This window comes from Sitodiplosis mosellana, unplaced genomic scaffold (assembly GCF_009176505.1).
Source record: "Sitodiplosis mosellana isolate CC-2019 unplaced genomic scaffold, AAFC_SMos_1.0 Smas_scaffold_6226, whole genome shotgun sequence".
Lineage (NCBI taxonomy): Eukaryota > Metazoa > Arthropoda > Insecta > Diptera > Cecidomyiidae > Sitodiplosis > Sitodiplosis mosellana.
In genome coordinates, this window is record NW_022601467.1 from 13,051,051 (window position 1) to 13,060,621 (window position 9,571).

The 9,571-nt window shown below is 37.8% G+C and overlaps 1 protein-coding gene across 1 annotated transcript in view; it reads right to left on the reverse strand.

Moving 5' to 3' along the window:
• The window catches only part of LOC129578037 (uncharacterized), a 90,941-nt gene that overhangs the window by 57,719 nt on the left and 23,651 nt on the right, over window positions 1-9,571 (reverse strand). The window contains exon 2 of the mRNA XM_055466082.1: window positions 3,096-3,187. The gene's annotated coding sequence lies outside the window, so the exon portion shown is untranslated. The remainder of the gene's footprint in view (window positions 1-3,095; window positions 3,188-9,571) is intronic.

A 9,571-nucleotide genomic window follows, 5' to 3' on the forward strand; every position in this document is an offset into this window, starting at 1 on the left:
TCTCTCTCTCTCTCTCTCTCTCTCTCTCTCTCTCTCTCTCTCTCTCTCTGTCTCTGTCTATGCATGTTTGATTGCCACGCTTGATGTGTGTGCACTGCAATATGACAGGCCTATGATTTAATGGCAGATAGATCGAGTGTGTGTGCGATCCGATTTGGGTGCGCGCGTACGGTGCGCGCGCATGTGTTTGTATGATTAATTATCCGGTATGCAAAAAGAGGGTAAATAATCTAATTGGCATGTTTAACCATTCAAAGAACGCACTGATTTGCACTAAGAGTGAATAATGTGCCAATTATTGCCGCCATACGCTCCAACACATGAGACACATACACACCACACAAAGTGTGATGTGGCGGCTTTGGGTGCACCCAAATGAAAAAAATTGAAACAAAAAAGCGCACGAATCACGTACACGCGCACCACTTCGCTGCTCAAATATTTATCCATTGAGTGCGCGCGTACGGTGCGAAATGGTGAAAATGTGCAAAGAGAATATAAAGACAAAGCGTGAACCTTTTTCGTTATTTAAGAATGACTTTTCTCCACTCGTATTTATCTCTCGACGATTTTCATCAACGGAAATTACACGTTTGTACAAAAATTCTCTCGGCTCTTTTCTCTCTCTCTCTCTCTCTCTCTCTCTCTCTCTCTCTCTCTCTCTCTTTCTCTTTGAGGGTCTGTAAACAATCTGTCTACATATGAGATAATATATTCACAAATCGCTTAAAAATTACATCTCTCATGTCGATTGTGTGTGTGTGTGTTCAGAACCGTTAAAAACCAAACAAAATGCCATTTAATGACATAATAATGTTTTCTATTTCTCTGTGTGACGCTTCGGCATCACAGACTTTACATGCACAACTTCAACGGATTACAGTTTAAATATGCATGAATTTAATCCGCAGTCTGTAATTCACCAACGCATAACGATTAATTTTTGGAGGAGCCGACAACACAAATGAAGAAATGAACCGGAGCGCGTGCTCTCTCTCGTCGTACAGAACGCCGTTTGTTTATCGGAAATATTCTCAACAAGCATGCAATTGCTTCAATAGAACTGTGAGAGAATTTCATTTAGCACATGTGTGCAACTCTTCCCATCAGCCAAAAGATGCGTACGAATCATAGACGAGCGCACGCGGTCATTTTTCCATGGTCTTTTGCCGTTAAATTATTTGCTCAACACGGTTTGTTGTGTGGATGTGGATGGCCTTTTCCGCGCTTTCCGCTTATCGTTTTTTTGATTTGTTTGTCGGTAAGTAATTATGTGTATATGTTTGTTTGTTTCTGTGAGTTTTTCGTCGTCTGTTTATTCTTGTTGTATTCCAAATGTAGTTGTCCAACATGTGTGAATGTGGGCAAAAGCATGCAACTTTCAGCAGCGGCTTAATACAAAATGACAATTTTATGTTCATGTTAAAATCCATTCTTTCTTTATTCACCATTTCAAACCGCTATGTAGTTGGCGCAGTCATTCTGTCGCTCACTCACTGGCCAGTCAATACGCTAAACCATTCGAAAGGTCATAAAACTTTACCGAACTGTAAACAATTCTCATTAGTTCCATATTTATGTGTTTATGCTAATAAAAGTATTTATTTCTTGTGTCATGCCTACTTTAAGCAATTTTCAATTGCTTTTGATGCTAATGAAATGTCTGAACGGAATTAAAGCGGCTCAAGAGGTGGGTAGCTGTTGGTCAAATTAGTATCGGTAACACATTTACAAACAGAGAGAAAAACGGAAATCTATTCACAAATCACATTCGTGGAAAATCGTTTGTCTTTCGGGCGCATATACATAATGAATGGCTATTACCAAACGATATGTGTTCACCTGACTGAGAATTTATGCTCAAGTTGTTGAAGATCTTGATCGTTTCGTCGAAAATATTGGAAAATCTCTTGAGTTGAACTAAATTCGATTTCCATAATGAGCGATGAAACGGCAAAAAAGCACATACACACACACACACACCGAAGAATTCAAGACAGAATTCGGTGCATTTGCATACATGTACCGGCCATCAAACTCTTCATGTCCACCGATAAATTAATGAATATGTGCGGCGCGCGAGATATTTCGCAAGAATGCCGTAGCCACCGTTACCGCCATCGGCTTTGCACATATTATTATTGATATTTAGATGTGAGCGATTTTTTACTCGCAATGATCCCGCAATCCAATGACTGCTTGTTTGTCCGTGTGTGATTGGCACATTTAAATTTACCATAACAACATTTCGAACCATTTCGAAATGAAAACGGTTCGATCCGCAATACAAAAGAAGATCGTGTGCCTCAGATCAAAGCCGAAATCGTTTCAACAGACAAACACACACACACACACACACAAAAACAAAATACACGTGCTTTTTTTGGATTACCTATTCGATGTTAAGTTGTTTCTTTTGTTGATTGCCACATGTACGCACATCGGTAAAATATTGAAAATTGCCTATCCATTGTTTGGTCTAATATCCATAGAAATATCTTCTCGACCAGATTCAGTTTCAAATACAGTGTGAGTGTGACCAGGTATATTTAGAGGCAGAGTTGTTCATTTGGTTTTTGAGCTTTTGTCCAAAAGAAAAATTTCGCTTTTTGCATAATAAAAACCGAAAACGAAGCAAAAAGAGAGAAAAGAGCGTTTCTATTCATGCAATGAAATTACGCGGCTTTTTTTCTCGGATCAACCATCTTCCATCCATGTACCGAAATCGAAAATAAATCTCAAATGTGTATAGCGAAAACAGTCCAAAAACTCAACCCGATCGAATGGTAATAATAATAGGAAAGGGGAAAAAACACAAACAGTTTTACTTTACTTTACTAATTCTCTTTCTCCGCACCAGATCATGCGTGTGCTTTTGCTTTCAACATGTGATACTCTGCCCTCTGCAACACAAACCACTCAATGACGGCGAGTTCTTTTTTTCGAATTCTTTTCTTGATTTTATGTGACAGCTTATTTCGTTTTCATGTGAAGCTCGATACATACTAACACTTTAACATGATCTGGACAACGGCAATTAAATGACATAGAAGAAAATTAAATTGGAAAAAAAAAACAAATCATTTGTGACAAACCTTGTTATGTTGAACAATTTTTCCGTTGGCTGGGGCTATTTGCGAACGAACAGGACGGAATTCCGACGTAAATTATTTACGAAAAAGTAAATCTGGAAATAAGAATAAAAGGAAATGAGAATAAAAACTCAAAGATCTGTTACCGAGAATTTTCTGAATTTTTTTTTTTCGTTTTCTTTGGTGAAAAGGAAATCCAAAATCAAGTGTATTTGACCATTTAAATGGTTTAATTCGCTCTCGATTAGGCAGTAAAGACTGGAATGAACTGGCGCAAAGAGAAATAATTCGAATTAAATGCCTGCCGGCCGTTTCAATTGTATGAAACGAACGAATAAGCGGCCAAAAAAATTATATATTTTCCTTTTCTCTTCTCGTTTCGGTTTTTTTTCTCGTCTTGTGGATTTGCTTGATTATCGACATACATATACTTTGCCATAGCATCAAACGCTCCGGTAATTTGGAAAACTAACGACAATAATACTAGGCCCACCACATCAGAACATATTTATTTCTCGTCGTCTTGATTCTCTCCGTGGATTAAACCGTGCGGTGCGCATAATCAAAACCTACGACTGCTAGTGTCAAACGTAAATGCACAACAGCGACAAGTCACATAATACTAAACGTATCCATTCTTAATGGGAACCTAATATGATTTTTTTCGCGCGGAATTTGAAAACAATGAAAAATGAATGGGTGCGTTTAATATTATGCAGCATACTAGCGATGGTTGATCAAAACGCTACGCAGTACACCGATCACAAGCATCTCGCACAAAAATTCGATAAGCTCAATTGTTCGGTTGCTTGGTATTATGTATATTTTTTCCTCTCTTCTGATTATGATTTGTAACGGAAATTTGTGATTCGTCGGTGGCGAACGGAACTACGTGTATCGCTTTAATGATTTCATAGCTTTTTTTTCCATTTCGAATCTAATGTCTTTCGATTTAGGATTGCGTGTACGGTGGCTCAGAGCAGTTTTTATTCACATGGTAATTATACGATTGGTGCTGCTGCTGCCGCCGCTGCCGATGCTGATGTTGATACTGCTGTTGCTCTTGGCCCTTTGATGATGATGCAATTGATTGTTCACGTTGATTTTGTGAATACCAAATAACAATTATTGTGCTTGTCATAGTCGGTATCACAATAACGGTTGAAGTTGAAGGGCATCTCATCTCATCTCATTCACATGTTTCCGTCGATGCGAATCAATAGGGCCTTTAAGAAGTGCTGGCCACAATTAATTTATAAAGAAATGGTAAAATGACCACGAGTTCTATTCGAATAAACGAATGAAAGAGCGAACGAACGAAAATATCGGCTTACAAATCGGCGCTGAGGCACATGTGTGCTTTTTTTTATATATCGGCTGTGATTATTTTCCATGGTTTCGTATTTATTTTAGCATCCGTCTAATTCTAAGAAGCGAAGAAACTTAAAAAAACACTTTATATGTTTGGCTTTTTTACCTCCGCCATACTCGCATTGTGTTGTTTGTTAGCCGAAATGGTATTTGTGCTCTTGTTTTTAATAAGCTATTACTTATTTATATTTGATATACATTCAACTCATCTCAAAGTGTGCATAAACACAAAAAAGGTCGATGAACGGCCGACTGATCAACGGAACACAGGCAGCCAGAGTCAGGGCAATGGCAATGCCAATGGAACAAACATCAATGAAATCACACTACTAGGATTGAATAGAATATGGGAAAACAATGCGCATAGCGCAGATATAAAAATGAAGAAACGAGCTCGAGCAAACGAGCGCGAGATCAGAGAGAGAGAGAGAGAAAAAAAAGATCACCGACGAAAAAACGCGAATCTAACCAAAAATGTCGAACAAAGAGCGGTAAATGAGAAATGCTCGGCAATGTTCACCGTTCAAACAACTCACCAGATACCATAGTTGATATAATTTCCTTGAGTAGTCGAAGTTAAAATATTCACACACATCGAGCTGGTTAGCTAGAGAGCGAGAAAATTCGATAATTTGTCGAAGATAAATGATTTTTATTGAAGCACAAGGCAAAGATTACGAAAAAAAACAAAAAAATCTAAACAATTGAAGCACTCGACTACCTATGAACAAACAATCCGAGAAGAACCTAGCCCAATCGATCGCAATGCTCTAGCAGCCACACACTTGAACTTCAACTGAACCACTGTATATCAATCTTTTTGGATGTCGTGGTTCTTCTTGGGACACGAACGATAAATCAATACACAAGCGTGCGCTTTTTTTTTCTACTCTCCCACTTTCTCACTCACTCTTGATGTCCCTCCCTTTCTCTATGCTCTCTTTCTCTCTGTGGCTCACTATTTTAAATCCAAATGCTGAGTGATTTTAAAGCGCACACAAACTTGAAATACAATTTTCGAGCCTCTAATCAATCAAACAACGTCGAAAAGAGTCAGCAACACTTGATTTACAGTTTTCATTTGAAACGTTGAAATTCAAAGTGCATTGAAAAAGAGCAGTGTGGATCAAACTCTCTTTCTCTTTTCACAAAATGGTTCCGTAAAAAATCAGTTCACATGAGGCCAAATGCAATAATTTTGCTACGAATCAACTTGTCAATCACACATTTATTTGCATATATTTCAAAATGACTGTTAATCGATTCGACGACGTTTGGAAATTAACCAGAGATAGCAATCGCTCCGAGTCAACCATAAAATGACGGTAACGGTTTTTCACCGGTTAAAACCGGTGGAATAAAAAAAAACGTAAACAATTAAAACTTAACTTAAGAATGTCAGAAGAAAATAGGAGAAAGAAAAGAAAGCATATTGACAGTATTTCAAAGACGTGAATAGATTTTTCGTTGTTCAGTCAAAGATATTTCGCGACATTGAAGAATTTCTCATCAGAACCGTTTTTGTGTGTGTGGAGAAAAGTACTGACGATTGGTCACACAAGACACGCACTTCCCAAAATCTATTTATAATGATCACTTTCCATTTTATTTCTACAATTTTCCACGGAGTTTTTAGTGAAAAGGTTAAAGCGCAAGCGATTCGTGTTGTCTATCGCGTTGGGCGAGCGACACGGGTTTTACGTGCACTTGAAATCGAGAGAGAATTTGTTCATTAGCTACAAACGTCGAATCCATTTATGAAATGAAAATATGATGAGACAATCACTGCATCGCCACACTGCTGAGCATATTTTTTGTTCATGTTTGGAAAGTCGAAGAAGGTACGACACAGAGTCCATGAATCGAAAATTGCAAAATTATTTTTGATGAAGATAAAAATGCAAGATCGAATAGTGGAATATTTCTGATATCGAAGAAAGGTGAACATCGATAGAAAATAACTCCCCATTTAATAATGAGAACTCTGTATGGAAAGGTCAGGGAAATTAATAGATTTCATTTTACTGTTTAAACAACAATGTGAAAAGGGAAAGACGATACGGCTTCGAAAGGAAAAAAAATCAAGCGTACGTATCAGGTATGTCGAAGCCATTCGAATATAGCAGCACATCATTCAAAATGTTATCGTTGCCGTAGTTCTTGTTGCAGCTCGCGCGCACAATATCTCTCTCTCTCTCTCTATTCCAGGCCGGCCGACCTATGACGAAAACGAAAATCAAGTAAAATAAGCAGCTTCACGCGAAACATAATCAAACAGATTTATGCTTAAAAGTTCAAAGGTGCACATTTTGCCGAAGAAAAAGTGCAAGCGCGTGAACGTAGGCTGGCATCAGTTTATTAAATTTCTTCGTGTTGCGTTCAGAATTCAGAAGTTATGTAATAAATAAAAAGCAAAACATCAAATTGAATCGTAGCGGCCGTACAATGGAGACGGATGCAATGGAGTGGAAACGAGAAAGAAAGAAGACGAGAACCGAACTGTGTGTGAGAGACCAGTTCACATGCACTCCTCTTTCGACAAGCACAAAACTAATGGTTCTAAAGAACGCGTTATTCTTGCTCACGCCATCGAGCCAAATCTCATATTTTATGAGATTGTATAAATCAACAAATATCGCTGAAATTATTATGGGCTGCAATGGATGGCATTAATGCGAGCGCGCAGATTGAATGAAGAAGGCCATCGAAAGGGTCTATCTATTTTTCTCTTGCTCTCTCTCTCTCTCTCTCTCTCTCTCGCACACACATTCCGTTTGGCCTCCCAACGCTGTTGCGTTTTCATCATTTTTCTGATATATTGGAATGTAATTGCACATTTAAAGGCTTATCACAACGCGATGTGCAACACCACAATTCGCATGTTCTCATAAATTGAAAATTAACAGGTATAATTGTTTATATTCAATTAATGACGATGCACAGTGTGCACTGAACGAAGTGTTGTTGCTACGCTGCAATCTTGTATTTTACTTTTCATGGGAATGTGACACAAGCGCACACATTACATGTGCTACGAATTAAACAAGCAGCAATTTATTTTATTTTGTTTATTTAATTTTTCAACAGTATAACCATGTTAAAGGGAAAGATGGTCGGTTCATGTTATCGAAGCGTGAATTTTCAATGAAAAACCATTCGCACAGACCAATTCATTCCGAAAAAGGGATAATTAAACGATTCAAAAAGGATATACTTTAAATGAACTACGCTCGTTCTCTCTCTCTCTGTGTGTCTGTGTCTGTGTGTGTATGATGCGTACGGCCCTAGCTGATAGACATGCAGAGCATGATTTATGCGTTTTATGCACTTTCCATAATACATGGAAATTACATATTCGGACAAAGGTCATGGCATAACAGAGGAAATAACGTTTAATAAATAGCTCTCTTTTGGTTTAAATTCTCATTGATTCCCTTTTTCATGTTACTTATTCTCTTGCGCTCTTTCTCTTGCTCACTCTCTAATGGCATTTTAGTTAGTTCACTGAATCGCGCTGCTCTCAATGATTTAATGCTAAATTACATGTTACACGAATTTCATAGTGGCATGGTATTTCTCTCATCTTTTTTTTCCTGTTCGTTCATGTGTTCCGCGGTACATACATAGGTGTTTTGCACCGTATTTATTGAAATCGAGATAAGCTTCGTGTTGTTCGTTTCATTTAAATGAATTTTGATGAACTTCCAAATTGATCTATCATAGAAAATGATAGTCAATTGAACTAAATCGGTTTATTCGGCTGGAAAATTGATAAATTTCTTTTTTTTGGCAAGACTTGCATGTTCGTGCTCTTGGTTTTTTTTAGGGTTACTCATTTTAGATGACCACTCAAGATGAATCCGAAATGAAGAAGAAGACAAAATCATTTGGTGATCGATTGCGAATTGGAGAAAGTAGTTTCACTGCTTTCGACGGATGACGTATAGGAAAAAAGGTGATTAACGCAGTGACTTGATAGTTTACACACCGATTTCTAAGCAAAAATCGACGCGAACCATGCGTAGTTTGTGCTATATTCCCACATGAAAACACGCAACAGAAATGATATTTGGAACGATAAGGTAACTGTGACCCTAAATCAATCGATTTAATGAGAATTGAGTGTTCTTATGATTGCATATCATTCGCATTTAACATATCTGTTTCAGGATTTTGCTTAGTTCTCTTCATCATACTTTTGGTTATGCAATTTCTCTCTCTTTTTTTGCTCGTATCATCTAAACTTCTTACATGATGTGATCAATTTTTCGGTACATTACTCGAAATAATAATGAAAATGGAGAAAAAGATACACGCGCAGAAGGAGAAAGAGAGAGAGAGAGAGAGAGAGAGAGAGAGAGAGAGAAACTTGGCCGAACATTTGTATGGCACTGGCAAAGCGATTTAAATATCTCGGCTGATTTACATAGCCAACAATATCAGTGCATGCGCGGAACAATTTCAAACGATAATTTCAGGAATTCTTAAAGTTCGTTCGAGTAGTTGGTTTATTTTGTTGCTGCTTAGTGTTGTTGTTGTTATTATTATTATTCCTCTCTGTTCCTCCGCTTTTAATCCGAACACATCGAAAACTGTGGCAAATCGTGCATGCGAGATGTGTGCTTGTCTGTTTTGTTGTGTGTACATATTTTTTATCTCGTTCACAGACGGAAACACAAATCTTCGGGCAAGTTCGGCGAAAAACTTATAATTGATTGATTCAAAACATGTTATATTGTTATGAATGAGAGAAGAATGAACCACAAAATAGAATAATGGCAACGAATGAACGGCCAACCGACCGACCGAACGAATGCGATGGGCTATGGAACAGTCGAAGTTGAACTGAAAGAACGAAAATCGAAAAGTATCGAAAAATCTTCATAATAATATCAAACAACAATAGCAATAGAATAGCAAGAAAATGCTTTAAAATGCAACACAATTGTAACTGTAGCGGCACAGCCAACTAATAACAATCAATTTGCGCGGCAAATATAAAAAACCATGTGGAAAAAGAGCTACAGCCAGCTAAGGCAGTCAGGCAGGCAGTCAGTCAGCCACACACACACACACACACACACACACACACACACACACACACACAC